This window comes from Microtus pennsylvanicus, chromosome 3, assembly GCF_037038515.1.
Source record: "Microtus pennsylvanicus isolate mMicPen1 chromosome 3, mMicPen1.hap1, whole genome shotgun sequence".
Lineage (NCBI taxonomy): Eukaryota > Metazoa > Chordata > Mammalia > Rodentia > Cricetidae > Microtus > Microtus pennsylvanicus.
Window position 1 is genome coordinate 80,723,558 of NC_134581.1, and position 14,630 is coordinate 80,738,187.

The following is a 14,630-nucleotide window of genomic DNA, read 5'->3' on the forward strand; positions in this document are numbered from 1 at the left end:
AAAAGCTGTTCCCCTTGAGGGCTGTGCCCACTGTGATTGATTCAAACAACCACGCCTGAAAATGGAATATGGAGTTAAGACTTCATGGCTCTTAGATTGACTTGTTTAGTTACATGGCTCATAGATTGGTATGGTTTTTTACTAAGTCTTCCTTAGGGGAGGGATAGCAAAGGAGATGTCCAGGGATGTGCAGGCCAGATTGCAGTTGCTGGGTTATGGACACTTTGATGTGTTCCTTGATGGTGATTTGGTGTCAGGAGTACTTCCCATCAGGCAGAAGAGCAGGCTGAGCTAAAACAAGCCTGCTGTTCTGGAGGGCCAGATATATATATATACACATACACACACACATATATATATGTATATGTGTATATCTATATCTCAGCATATAGACACAGTCTCCCTGCTCGCCCAGGTAATATTGGTGAAACATGAGCATTCTTCGGTCAGAAGCCTCACATCTCTCTGTAACCAGCCATGTTAGCCTTGACTCCTGATTCTCTTTGTACGTTGCCCCATGGGTTTCTGTGCCTGCTTGAACTCCTGACTGTGCAGTTGAGCTTGAACTAAGGAAGGTAAAAAAAAAAAAGAATGAAGAGAAGCTGGAGAGGAAGCGGACACGTCATCACTCTGCTCATGACCTTTTTTGCCTTCCTGGGTTTTCTTGCGGTCTAGGGGATGGATTTTGAGCAGTCTAGGGAGGAAGGTAGGAGTTGGGGAAAAAAAGACAGATCATTTCTCTAAGAACTATAGCTTTTTGGGGGGTATAATTATATTTTAAAAATGACATTTATTGGGTCTGTGCTTGCCCATACATGGCATAGCACTCATTGTAGAGGTCAGAGGACAACGTGTGGAGATCTGTTCACTCCATCATATGTGTCCTGGGGACTGAACCCAATTTTTCAGGTTTATCAACAAATGCCTTACCCACTGAGCCATCTCCTTAGCCTAATAGTAGATTTTTAGAAGTCAAAGCCTATGTGGAGATGACCTCTGGAGGCTGATATTCTTGCATTGACCCTCTAATTTTTTTTTTTCTGGGACTTGGACCCATAAGTGTATCTGTAAGCTTCCATTTTTTGGAAAAACTCTATGGGCTTGACATGCTGAACACAAGGGTAATCCATGCCTTTACAGCTAGGTCAGAGGAGCCTTGCTGGTGGGGAGAAAATGCCCACAGCGGGGGACGGAAGCATGCTTGAGGACTTGGGTCTGTTTTTTCCACATACTATTTTCTGTGGGGAAGTACACCTTACAGCTGCTCCGGGAAGGTCAGCGCCTCCAACCAAGTGTCCTCTCAGGGATGTTGCTCTCTTCTGCTGGAGCTAGCTCCGGCCGACAGGATGTGTCCTGAATACTGGCAAGGTGCTGTGAGAGCTCTATTCTTTGTTGGCAGAGTCAGCAGCGTGCTCCTTCTTCCCTGAGGCTGGGAGTACACCGGCCGGTTCCCTTTACCCAGCGGCCCCCTGACAGATAGCGCCTACCCCGAGCTGCTTGCTCCAAAGGCTGGAGAGGAAGCAGTCGTGGCTGCAAGCTGAGCTGACTGTCCCTGCTGGGCAGAAAACCTAGAGTGATGAATGGGGCTGGATGAAGTCATCCTGCTCCGCCAATCAGGCTGCTCCAACGGAGCTAGGGGCCTCTGCAGATCCAGCCCGCTGTCTGCAGCTCTCATGTACCTTTAGACAGAGGCTGGGAGTCTCTGGGAGTGGAGTTGGTGGGCGGTGTGTGAACCGCCCGCCCCTGGCTTCTGTGTAGGCCTCAGTCAGTCTGAATGTTATTGCAAGGTGAGTGGCTTCACTGGGGGAGTTCCTTTCCCTTTGCCTTCTCCACTTTGCTGTGCCACTCAGCTCTGTGCCTCCAGCTCCTCCTGGCACAGCACCTCCCCCCTGCTTCCATTTGAGTGCCTGCACCTTCACACCTGTCCCCACCAACCCAAGCCTTTGCCCTCCCTTCTACCCCAGCACTGGTTCAGCACCTTCCAGCCCACATGTGCTCCTAGTCCTCATTTCTGGGTACCAACTGACAGCGATGGGGGGCAGGGCCTCTATTCTGCATCCTCTCCCCCAGCAGAGGGAGCCTGGGGAGACCGCACTAGCCTTCTGAGACCAGGTAGCAGGGGAGGGGAAATGGACCGACTTGGGGCTCATGGGCATTTGTGGGGCTACATACAGACTGCCTGCTTCCCCAACTGACTGGGAGACCCAGGTTGCTTTCCTCCATTGCCAACAGAGGAGGTCCCAGGGGGGCCTCTGGAGAATGGAAGTAGGTCTCATCCTCCTGGCCTTCCTTCCAGAGGGGTGGTGTCCTCTTTCTGGGTGGACATTTGTGACTCTGCCTTTTCTCCCTGGATGGTGCTGCTGCTCCCTAGGCCAAGCCGGGATCATGGATCCGGCCGACGTGGCGTCTGCAAAGGTAGGATGGAAATGCTGCCGGCCGCACTGTGCGTAAGTGGTTTCGCTCTGCGAGTTCCGCCTTTGGTTCACTTTCTCTCCCCTCCTCTCCCTCAGCTAGCACTCAGGAGCAGTCAGGGCTGTGTCAGTACAGGGAAATGACCTCAGGAGAGGGGAGGGTGTTGCCTGGTGCGCCACAGCCCACTGGCCACCTCATGTGTCCACCCATCAGAGCCTGTGGATTGAAGAGGGTGGCTGTGCCTAGGGCATTTGCCTGGCCTCACTTTTGTCTGTCTTTTTCTTTAGCTATTCTTCAGTGTTCTTATCTTTGCCCTGTCTCCTTTTGGCTTCTTCCTCTGCCTCTTCCTGACTTTTGCTCCATGGGTTTATCCCTACACTGGCAACCTTGTGCTTCTCCTTCTCCTGCTGTTGTGTAAGGGCTGAGAGGAGTTGTGAGCTGAAGGCTCAGGAGCAGAGACACCTTATCTGGTAGCAGACATTGGCCTTGGGGTTGGTGAGGCCTTGGTGCCTGAGTGGCAGTTGCTGTGCTGTCCCCTCCCTCCCGGGAGGCCCAGTGTCACGCTGGTCTGAGCCTCCAGAGAACTGTGGCTGGGTGCTGCACCTGTGCTCCTGGACATACTAGAGGGCGTTGTTGAGTAGCATTCTTATTCTCCTGACTGCTGCTGGTAATTGGGAATTTGTTTTTCTGTGTTTTTTTCAAACACGGAACCTGAACCATTGGGAGTGGATGGGGTATTGCAGGAGGGGAGTCTCAACAGCCCCTCCCCAACCCCTGTGTGTGTGTGTAGAGAGACCTGTACTCTGGCTTTTGCAGGTTTGGCCGGATGGCAAAAACCTCACAGAGGTGGAAGACCCAGAAAGGCTCAGACTTCTGGAGCAGGTTGGGTCCCGGTGATGTGTATGACGGAGATTATGAGAAAGGAGGCCTGAGTAGTCAGAACGCTGTAAGCAGAACCGCCTGGACAGGTCTCTTGGAATACACATCTTAGTGATTCTTCCATTCCTATGTGCTGCATAGGAATGGAACCAAGTTCCTTAACCTCTCTGAGCTTTCGTCTTCTAGCCTATTCCAAGGTGAAAATGACATGTATCTGTTGTTCATATCAGATGAGATCTGTCACACACTTGGAGAGGAGCTAGGGAAAAGAACTGGGTGAGAACAGATCTCCCAGGACTGCCCAGGGTGCTGTGACCCCTTCCTCCTTGGTAGTGTGCACTGGCAGCTGTGGGAGCAGGCATCTCTGCTGTGTCTTGGTTGCTGTGTGCAGTTTGCCGTCTGGTTGGAATGCTGCTGTCCCTGATGTGTGTGATGCTGAGGTCAGTGAGTGACCTAGCTCTTGAAGCGCTAAGTGGTCTATCATCAACCTACTGGCTCTTGGGCCATACTAGTAGGATAAAGCCTGGGCAAGGTGTGGTCTTGGGGGGCACTGGGTTCTGGAGTTAGTTTGGAGAGAGGTGGTTGTGTTGTATCCATACTTGCATGTGGAGATAGAAGCAGACACAGCTCTGTTTTTCTTAGGCCTTTCGACTCTTCCGTCTAGATCTCAGGTCATCTGGGGTAAAAGCAGAACTCAGCTGGATCATTCCTGAGGTTAGCATTTGCCCTCAGGTTCTGGACCACAAAGTTGCTGGAACTGAGAGTATTCAACCTGGGAACGTCTTTGGCTTTTTCTGTTTCAAGCTCTGTGGAACAGCTCTTTCAGGCATCTTCCCTCTTGGCTTGTGGATCATCAAGCCACAACTGGGCTTTCTAGTAGAGGGCCTGTGAACCTCCTGCAATCTGACACAGAACTTTATACAGTATAACGTATGTGCTTTTATGAAGATACCACCCATGATTGCCATCAGTTCTACACAAAGTTTATAACTCAAAGTTGAACAGTCTTAAATTGATCCAAGATGTTCCTTCCATGAGGAGCTCGGTTGTGTAGGTCCGGGAGAAGGCCCGAAGCCCAGATACGGAGACACTGTGGTCTGACTGGATTCTCTGGACCCATGAGAATGTATAAAAGCCTGCAAATAGCTGAATAAAAATTCATATTATGACTCATGGGTCTAAATACACGTAAATGCACCTTCTTACCTTAGCCTTCCATATTTTATTGCTAACGTGTGGCTTTCAGAATTCCCCCCCCCAACTTCAACACACTGGGCTAAGTTACTACAGAATGAAACAGCTTTTTGATGGGGGCGTGGCCAGTTCGGATGACAACATCCTTTTTCGATTATGTTCACTTCCTGGAGGAGGGCTTAGAGGTGTGACTTCATTTCCAGGAGTCTGGATTCTGAGACTACCTTTCCGTGATACTGCCTGTTTTGTTTAAGGTTTTGGTTTAAGACTGTGATAATTTCACGTCTTGATCTGTTAAGATACATATTGTGTTCAGTTTTTAATCTCTTGGGAAGAAAGACTAGAAGCATTTGTGAATCCTTTAGTAAAGGTGCAGTCAACGCCACTTTTGTGGCGGTAGAGTCACGGGTGGGGTTTCAGAGAAGAATTGCACATAGTTACTGTGGGTGGGTGCTTTCCAGTCTTGGGGAGGCAGCTAGGTAAACAGATTATGGCAGTTCAAGATAATGAGGGACAGCTGGGCCTGGTGACATACATCTTTAATCCCAGTACTTGGGAAGAAGAGGCAGGCAAATCGGTCTGGTTTACATAGAGAATTCCAGAACGGCTAGAGTTTTCGAATAGAGAAACCCTGTCTCAAAAAAGCCAAAACAACAACATAACAATAACAAAGACAAAAACAAAACAAGGTAACGAGCAGAAGAGAAATGGCTGTCACCGGGGCAGCACAGAAGTACTTCTTGACTGGGCAGCCTGTGAAGGAGGGGGTCAGGAAAGTGGCTGTGGGGTAGATCACAGGGAAAGGGAGTAGCTATGAGTGGAGGTGGATTCTAGCATGTTCACTGTCTGTTTCATTGGGGTGGCTCGCTTACAGTTTCAGAGGTTCAGCCCATGATCATGGTGGGGAGCATGGTGGCACGCAGGCAGACGTGGTGCTGGCTACATCTTGGTCAGAAGGCAACAGGAAATGGACTGTGACCCTGAGTGAGACTTAAGCAAAAGAGACCTCAAAGCCTGTCCCCACAGTGAGGCCATTTTCTCCAACAAGTCCACACCTTGTTGAACATTGAGGTAGTTGCAGTGAGTTACCTTGGCCTTTGCTGGTCTGTTTCTTCGTGAATAACACCAAAGAGCCACCATGGAGACTCAAGGACATTGCTAAGCTGAGAAGAATGGCCCCTGATGGCCGCTGCTTTTGTGGAGGCCTTCTAGACAGTAGAGGGAGCCAGCAAGCTGGTGTCTCCATGCTTGGGGTTTAGCGTTGTGTAGAAGACAGACTGAAGAGGAAATGAAAAATACAAGCCTGGACTAAAAACGTCCTGACACCTCATAGTGTAGTGAGGTAGCCGAAAAGCTGGGGACAGGGACTCTGAGATGTCATCAGACCTGCTTAGGAAGAGGACCCTCTCCCGCTCCCCATTGGACACATATGATAGTTTCCTCATCTCTCATGTTGATAGCTCCAGCTTTGATATTTTATTTAGTTAGCAGTGGACTGCTCTTTTATGCTAGGGTTTCAAAAAGAATAGCCCAGGCTATCTTGAAACTCACTATGTCAGACTGGCCTTAAATTCAAAATATTCTACCTGCCTTATTGTTAGGATTATAGGCATGAACTACCTTACCTGCTCATTTTATTTTTTACATGTTGGACTTTCATGTTAGACCATGAACTCCTTAAAGACTGAGTTTTACGGTTCTTAGTAGGCAAGAGTACAGCTTCAGACAGAAAGATGTGGACCAATGGGTAAAAAAAAAAATGCTGGCCCAAGATAAACTTTAGTCCTAGCTTGGAGCACTGCACCTATTACCTAATTAGAATGGGAGGTAAGATCAAGGGCGTCTAAGGTGAGTTCTCTGTCTCTGAATAGGTGACTGGATCACTGATGGGCCATTCATTGAAGTATTGCAGCAGGTCAGTCAGGAGGTATAGACCCAGGCTGAGATAACCTGAGTGCCGGGAGGCATCTTGGTGAAATTGTTCAGGAGCAATGGGACTCTGTGGCTGAGGTTAAGGGAGTGGTTGTAGGATAGCCCATATAAACTTGGGTGTTTCCAGCCTATCTTCAAGGCATTGTTAAAACTTTCGTGTACTCGTTAGGGACCTCTGTGACCCAGCCGGTGTTTGTCTTAGGGTTTCTATGGCTGGGAAGAGGCAACACGATCATGGCAACTCTTATTAGGAAAAATTGGGATGGATCACTCACAGTTCAGAGGTTCAGCCCGTGATCATGGTGGGGAGCATGGTGGCACGCAGGCAGACGTGGTGCTGGCTACATCCTGGTCAGAAGGCAACAGGAAATGGACTTGTGACCCTGAGTGAAACTGAAGCAAAAGAGACCTCAAAGCCTGTCCCCACAGTGAGGACACTTCCTTCAACAAGGCCACACCTCCTAGTAGTACCACTCCCTGTGAGCTTATGGGGGCCAATTTAAGTCAAATTATCATAGCACCAAATGTCAGAGGCTCTCAGAAGATCCTGTCTCAGTTCTCAGTCTCCTATAGTGGATCATGAACTCTTAGAATAACAATAGCCTTCTTCTAGAGGGAGATATTTTCAGATTTTTACTGAATCCATGAAAGGTAACCAAATTAAGATATAGGACTACAACTGGCCCTACCTAATATTAAGACATAGTTTGACACAAAATTAAAAAGGAGGTACTATTGAAAATTAAATAATTGATTACATTGATCCTTTTAAAACTTACTATGGGCCGGGCGATGGTGGTGCACGCCTTTAATCCCAGCACTTGGGAGGCAGAGGTAGGTGCATCTCTGTGAGTTCGAGACCAGCCTGGTCTACAGAGCTAGTTCCAGGACAGGCTCCAAAACCACAGAGAAACCCTGTCTCGAAAAACCAAAAAAAAAAAAAAAAAAAACCTCACTATGTTTCTCTAACTATTCCCAAGCCTCATCATGGGGGCCAGGTCCTGGGTACATGCCTTTAATCCCAGCACTTGGAGACAGAGGCAGGAGGATTTCTATGAGTTTGAGGCTAGCCTTGTCTACATAGTGAGTTCCAGGATAGCCAGGGTTACATTGTAAGACACTGTCTCAACCAAACCAAAACAATCCTTTCTGATAATCCATACCAGCCTTTGGTGCCCCATAGCTCCATATTCACCAAATACGACCAGTGGCGTAATTCAAAAGGCAGTGGGTACATTTACTAAGGGCACCAACTACAGGATGAAGGACATTGAACTATTAGGATCCTTGTAGTCGGCTGGTCTAATGTCTACTGGAATGTTGAAAGCATGCATCTGGTGTCAGAACCCTTAGGTGATTCTAGACCCCCACCCTCAGCCCCCACACCTGCCGCCTTCTCAGTCCTATGCAGAGATAAGAACATGTCCTGCTGGTGGAAAGTGAGACATTCAAAGTCTACGCTCACGCGGTTCAGTCTACTGCATCCCCAAAAGCCTGTATTCATCGGCAGTGATGGCAGCAGAACACCTAACTGCACTATTTCTGCATCTGCCATACAAGTAGGAAGTTGCTGTGTCAGTAAAGGATGGTAACACACACTGGATACCTTTTCTGGCCAGCGCTTTCACATGCAGAGAAGACTAACCAAGAAATATTTATTGCAAAGTGACTTGGTGTAGGTTAGCTGAGCATTCCGCCGCGACTTGTCAGCTGATAAATTAGCATAGTGCTTACAAACTGTGTTCATTTGGAAAGACAGAGGTAATATGTCTTGACTAGATATGCCTCTCCCTGTAAATTACTGATCTATATTTTGTTATTTAGTTAATGCCATGTCTTATCCTTTTTAAAATTAGAGGCCAAGGAGTTCATCGAGCCTGTCTTTGCAATGCTCTTATGCTGTCCCTGCGTCACGGGCATAGTACTCACTGACCTAAACAGTATCATACACCCAAAAGGCACAACAATCTCTAGGTTATTTATAATACTTAATTCTGTGGGACTTTTCTGTAAATTGATGTTCTGCTGTATTTTTTAGGCATTACAGGTATAGGTCCCTAACAACAGCCTAAGAGGAAAAATTTGGAAAAGGTAGAGAAAACGTATGCCAACAGGGATAGCAGAGGAGCCGTTGGCTCTTCGAGAGTGTGGCGGTGGATCTGGGACGCTGGTTTAGAAATTCTCGTAGATGTATCTGTTCAGCCCTTGCATGCTCTGTGTATGTTATGGACTCCTGACAGCCTGGTGGTTCTGTCACCATTGCCTTTCTGAATAAGTGATGGAGCTGAGGCTTAGAGAAATAAGTGAACTTTCTTAAGGCCAGCTGGCTATGAAGTACGGAGTTGAATTGATGTCTGATTCTAGAAACTGCATCTCTATTCCCCTGGGACTAAGGTGAGGCTGGGGTCAGTTGAGGATGTGTCTCCTCTAGGCTTGTTTTAGGGACAAGCCACTTCTTGGCCAACAAGAGATTCTTTCGCCATCTCCTTGGCCAGGAGACTTCGACTGTGAAAGTGTGGACCCCTCAATTCATCTGGCATTCGTGCCCCGCCCTGCTCCCCACGGCAGTCCTCATGTACCTTCTGGCTTTGTTGGAAAGGAGAAATGCTCATGTTGGTAGGGGAGCAAGCAGCTGCTGGCTGTGGGTGGCTAGGTGTTCCCTCCTGGGGGAATCAGAGCCTGGGAGGCCCTGCCTGCCTTCTCACACTGACTCACCTGGAGGTTGTCCTGAGCCTAGAGGAGCAGCAGGCCATTACAAATCTGCCTGCCTATGCCTGTGGCAGGGGTCAGGTGTGTTCCTGCTGTGTGTGACCTGAGAATGCTGAAGGGAGGCCAGTGCCCCCCCTTTTTTGGTGGGGTAGGGTTTCTCTGGTGGGGGAAGCTCTGGCTTCCTTGGAGTTGCCCTTCTGTCTATTGGCAGAAGAGGTCCTGTGAGCCAAGACATGGGGATGTGTCTGGCATGCAGATAAACCAAATCTGAGGCAAGTGGGTGAGCCTTTGGGAAGTGGAGTGTGTTTCCAAGGGGATGAGAAAGTGGGATGGAAAGCTGAGGGTCATCTTTGAGAGCTCCTATGACAGAACCAAGGACATGTCTTGTGTCATCAAGACCATTTCCTTGGAAGAGGATTGCCAAGTTGGGTGTCATGGTGTAAGTACCTCAGTACTCAGGAGGTAGAGGCAGAAAGGTCACCTCCAGATCAAGGCCAGCCTGGGCTACAAAGTGAGACCTTCCTTGTCTTTTTAAGGGTATGTCAAGAGCATGGAAAAGAAAAAGAAGCTTAGCTGGGTTCTCAGCCAGCATGCGTGTAGCAGATCATTTATGTGTTATCTGGCCATACAAGTTCCCAGGCTAGAGAGGGTCTTGTGGTCCTTAGGTGTCCCTTTATCTTTTCCCATTTTTACCAGTGACTTCTGTCTTAGTTACTTTTCTACTGCTATGAAGAGACATCATGACCAAAACAATTTTATAGGTAAAGAGTTTATTGGGAGCTTGCTTAGGTTTTCAGAGTGTTAAAGTCTGTGATCATCATAGCCTCCTGGGAACATGGCAGCAGGTAGACAGGGTGCTAGAGCAGCAACTGAGATCTTTTATATCTGATCCATAAGCAGGAGATGGAGCTAGAGAGCACACTGGGAATGGTGTAGGCTTTTGAAACCTCAAAGCCCAGCCCCAGTGACACACCTCTTCTAACAAGGCCACACCTCCTAATCCTTCCCAAACGGTTCCACCAGCTGCTGACAAAGTATTCAAATATATGAGCCCATGGGGACCATTCTCATTTAAACCTCCACAACAGCATTCTTTGGACTTACTCAGGGTCTTGGTCCCAGGATGCTCTGCTTCTCAAATCTACCAGTGTTCCGGTCTATGTGAAGTGGCGTGTTTGTATAAATATGTATTCACATTAAATCATCTCTAGGTTACTTTCATTACCTAATGCAATGTGAATACTATGTAATTGGTTGTTATATTATATCGTTTAAGACATGAACTCAAGCATGTTCACATGTAAACATGCAGCTTTTCTCGGCAAGAAAAAACCTTTGTAGCCAAGGTTGGAATCCTGTATGCAGGACCTGAGAGGACAGAGGGCCTTAGTACCATTTACCCTGAAACTGGTGGTAAGTGGTAGTGTTGGGGAAAAAAAAAAAAAACTGGACATCACCAAACCCTGGTTTCTTCCTCAAACCAGTGTTAATTCTTTCCTGTTCAATTTTGTTTAAATTTCAACTGGGTCACCTAAGGTCCATGAAACACCATATATGCACCCCCACTTAACATTCTGGAGTGGTGTGTTGTCTGTCCTTGGCAGCCCTGGTCCTGCTTTCCCTTTCCTGGGGGCAGGATGGAAGCTAGAGTTGATTGGAGTCTGGTTTTGGCTTTGCTCCTGCTTTTGTTGCCTGAAGGAGCATTCTGGATTAACAGATTGTGAAGGGGGAGCAGAGAAGGCTGGGAAGAGGAAGTGGTTTTTGTCTCTCTCTCTCTCTCTCTCTCTCTCTCTCTCTTTTTAATATATCAATTTCAAGACCTTAAGTGAATCCCTGGGGTCACAGAGGCAGAAGGAAACACTCTAGACACAAAAAGCCTGGCTTACTTTGCCTACAGGTCTGTCAACCTCTACCACCCTCCAACACAGCGCTGGCTCCATGGGATGTGGGGCTAGAGGGCTGGGGTGTGGACCAAGGGTATTAAGGACAAGGGGGGTGCTCAGGAGGCTCCAGGCTGGGAGCTGACACAGATGAACAGACCAGAAGGCAAGGCCAATGCCTACAGCCTACACTGTCACCCCAGAACCTGTGACTAATAGTGGCAGAGGGTGGGGAGTGGTGAGTGCGGAGGCAGGGAGGAGGGAGGGGGAGGAACAGGGAAGTGGTAGGGAGCACCTGATCAGTGCAGCCCTGGCCATCTGCCGGCCCCTCACACAGCCTCTATTGACTGCAGTTTGGAGTTTGGAAGAGGATTCTGGCTAGGGGATGATGAGGAGGTTTGTTGTTGAAATGGAGTGTTTGGGAGGCTCTGCCCTCCCCCACTGCTCGCTCCTCTCTTGCTTGCTTCCTGACCTCCAAAAATGCTCCTTAAATATAACACTCTCAGCGCCTGATGACTCTCCTGCCGGAGCTTGGAGCTTTGATTCCCCAGCGTGTGACTGCAGCACCGCTCTGTCCCAGTTTTGCCAGCAGCTAGAGGCATGCCGCTCTATTGCAGCTAGCTCTGCTGCCCTGGAGAAGGAATGGGCCGAGGGACTGGGGCCAGAGTCTGAGGACTTGAGATACAAGGAGAGCCTTAGGGATCTCGCCATTCATTTTCTGCTCTAGATACAGAACTATTTGCTTGGAGTGACTTAGCAAGGTCAGGAGGCGGCTCAACCCTCTGCTCTTGGGAAAGGACTCTCATGGGGAGATGGAGTAGAAAGTCTTGAATACACCCTTGACTCCTTCTAGTTGTTCAAATCTGTCCATGGACCCTGACTGTTGATACACGGTTCTGGACTTGGCTTTGGCCAAGTCTTGGGTATGTGGATGGGGCATGCTCCAGCTGAGTCACTTTTCCAGTCCTTATCTACAGATGAGGCAAGAAACGCCAGTCATTGCTTTTGTTTGGTTAGACAGGAAAGAGCACCAGGGTGTTGGAAACCTCAAGACTTGGAGGAGGCCAAGACCAAAAAAAAAAAAAAAAAAAAAAAAAAAATTGAAGCAGGTAAAATAAAAATAAACTTTTTCTACCTTTTTGGCTTAGAATAACACAAGCCAACTTTATGATAATCAAATGGGTATCTATGAGCTACAGCCCCAAACAAGTTTTGAACCATGAATAATATAAAACACTGTCATGGTCAGACCTCCCCCATATCAAAGAAGATTGATGTGGGAGTGGTTTCAGATTGCTCTGTTTTCCTAAATGTGTTTTCATAAGCACTGAGAAGATACGAAAGGATATTTACAAGGCATAACAAATATTCTAGAGAACTTACTGACAGGGAACCACTTTTAATTGTCATATTCCAATTCGGGGAGAAAAGGTAAAGACAAAAATGCAAATTAGGCATAAAGCATAGAGAAGAGAAAATAAACTCCTCTCAGCTAACACCGTTCCCTTGGCCAACTTTCTGAAGGATTTGTTATTTTCTTTATTGCTTGCTCTTGTCTTCAACATCAAGGTTTAGGATTAGTTTTTTATTGTATGGATATAGAATACATGTAAGCGTTTTATTCTTCGTATGTTTACAGGAGAATATATAAAATCTTCACCGACTCCTGTTTTCTTCAGTGTTGTGTTTCTGAGACTTACCCACCCTGTTGTAGATTGCAGTACTGTGCATGTTCAGTGCTGTATAATATTTTACATGAAAATACTACAGTTACCTTTGCTTTTCGTACAGGTCCTCATTATTAGATGGTGCACTGTATTGAGATTCTTGTGTGTGCAAGGTTTTGTGTGATTTACTTTCATCAGTGTGCTAGAATGGCCCATAGTATTGATGGGGTAGGGATGCACTTGCTCATCTCTCCCATAATTTAGTGGTTGAGTCAATATGCCCTTCTACTAGCTCTTTCTCAATACTTGATATTATTTGATTTAAAAATTTTGCCCAATCAGATAGATGGATCTGAAGTGGCATTGTGTTAGTTTTCTTAATTTGTATTTTCCTGAGTTCTTGTGAAAGGTGTGGACCTGTTCAGATGTTTATTATTTCCTCCTCTGAAAGCCCTCATTCAAAGCTTTTGCCTATTTTCCTTGTGCTTATTTCTCATGGATTTATAGGAGTTTTTAATAAAATGGTCCTTTTCTCAATATATGTTGGACATATTTCCTCCTAGCAAAACCTTTGCCACCTCCTTCCCCAACTTTTCTTTGAATGACAGGAAGTTGGTCAGGTATCCTTTTCTTTTGCGTGTGTGTGTGTGTGTGTGTGTGTGTGTGTGTGTGTGTGTGTTTGAGTTTGAGGGAGAGAGAGAGAGAGAGAGAGAGAGAGAGAGAGAGAGAGAGAGAGAGAGACATTTGTTTAGGAAATTCATACACTCTAACTACCAAGTTGCTAGGAAGCTCAGTCCAAGGACCATTTGTTCTGTCTATTGTTGTAGATCAAGGTTTAAGACTGGCCTGACTGCTTTCAAGTTCATCATTATGATGAGATGTGGCCAAACAAGAGCCTGGGGGGTCCACTGTACCAGGAACGTGAGGTGTAGCCAAGCAGGAAGCCATCTGGGCAATGCCACTGTATTACAAAATCTCCTTTAAAACCCTACCACTAGTGGGCTTTTAGAGTTTCTCTCTGTGCTTTGAGGCCATGAGAACTAAAGCCCAGGCTCATTTGTTTCTGCCATCGCTAAGTGTTTGAACTTTACATATTCCTAACTTTTTAGGTTTTGGCGTTTTAAAATAATTTCTTTCTTTCTTTCTTTTTTTTGGCTTTCTGTTTTATAGTCTGTGATGTCATCTTGCCAGATAAAGAATCCTTTAGAAGCCCGGCGGTGGTGGCACACGCCTTTAATCCCAGCACTTGGGAGGCAGAGGCAGGCGGATCTCTGTGAGTTCGAGACCAGCCTGGCCTACAAGAGCTAGTTCCAGGACCGGCTCCAAAACCACAGAGAAACCCTGTCTCGAAAAACCAAAAAAAAAGAAAAAAAAAAGAATCCTTCAGAGTCTAGTTTTCTCAACAATAATTTGTACGCTTTCAGATACATAAGTATTATGGAGCAGCCAGCCCATGGAGAGGCGGGTGGCATCAGGAGAAGGCACATGCTCATTCTTAGAACTTAGGCCAGTGTGCTCCATTTCCCAGGGAGAGAACTGTTCTGGTCGTACAGAATTCTGTCCACAAGAAGGTAAGGCAGGGAGAGTCCGTAAGATGAACATTTGTCTCTCTCTCATAGTCTCCATCATGAATTTATACCAGGAATATGAAGTGTTCTGTGTCTCGTTAGCCATGTTTGGATACTATTTGGAGGGTTTTTTTTTATGGCCCGAAAAACATGGCATTGGTTTTCAGAGCACTAGGAAAAATTCTTCATCCACAGCCAAAGGGAATCTGTGGGGTGATTGTCACCATCCCACAAGACCTCCATGTCACACACACTGGCGCTCAGCACTCACCAGTAATGAAGGGGCTGCCTTGGTTTAGCCTTTGTCTTGGACTAAATGAGCTCTTTTAAATCAGCAGGTGTGTGTGGTGTGTGTGTACACGTGTGTATGTGTATTCATGCATACTTCC

General features: G+C 47.0%; 1 protein-coding gene across 11 annotated transcripts in view; it reads left to right on the forward strand.

The window, feature by feature from the left end:
* The window catches only part of Gramd1b (GRAM domain containing 1B), a 235,639-nt gene that overhangs the window by 139,997 nt on the left and 81,012 nt on the right, over nt 1–14,630 (forward strand). Inside the window, exons 1-2 of one of the 11 annotated variants that reach the window (XM_075966303.1) lie at nt 1,689–1,787; nt 2,372–2,415. The exons of 7 other annotated variants lie outside the window; for them this stretch is intronic. The gene's annotated coding sequence lies outside the window, so the exon portion shown is untranslated. Of the gene's footprint in view, nt 1–1,646; nt 1,788–2,371; nt 2,416–14,630 lie in introns of those variants that run through there. 3 more of the 11 variants (XM_075966301.1, XM_075966304.1, XM_075966302.1) reach the window with 3 other exon arrangements.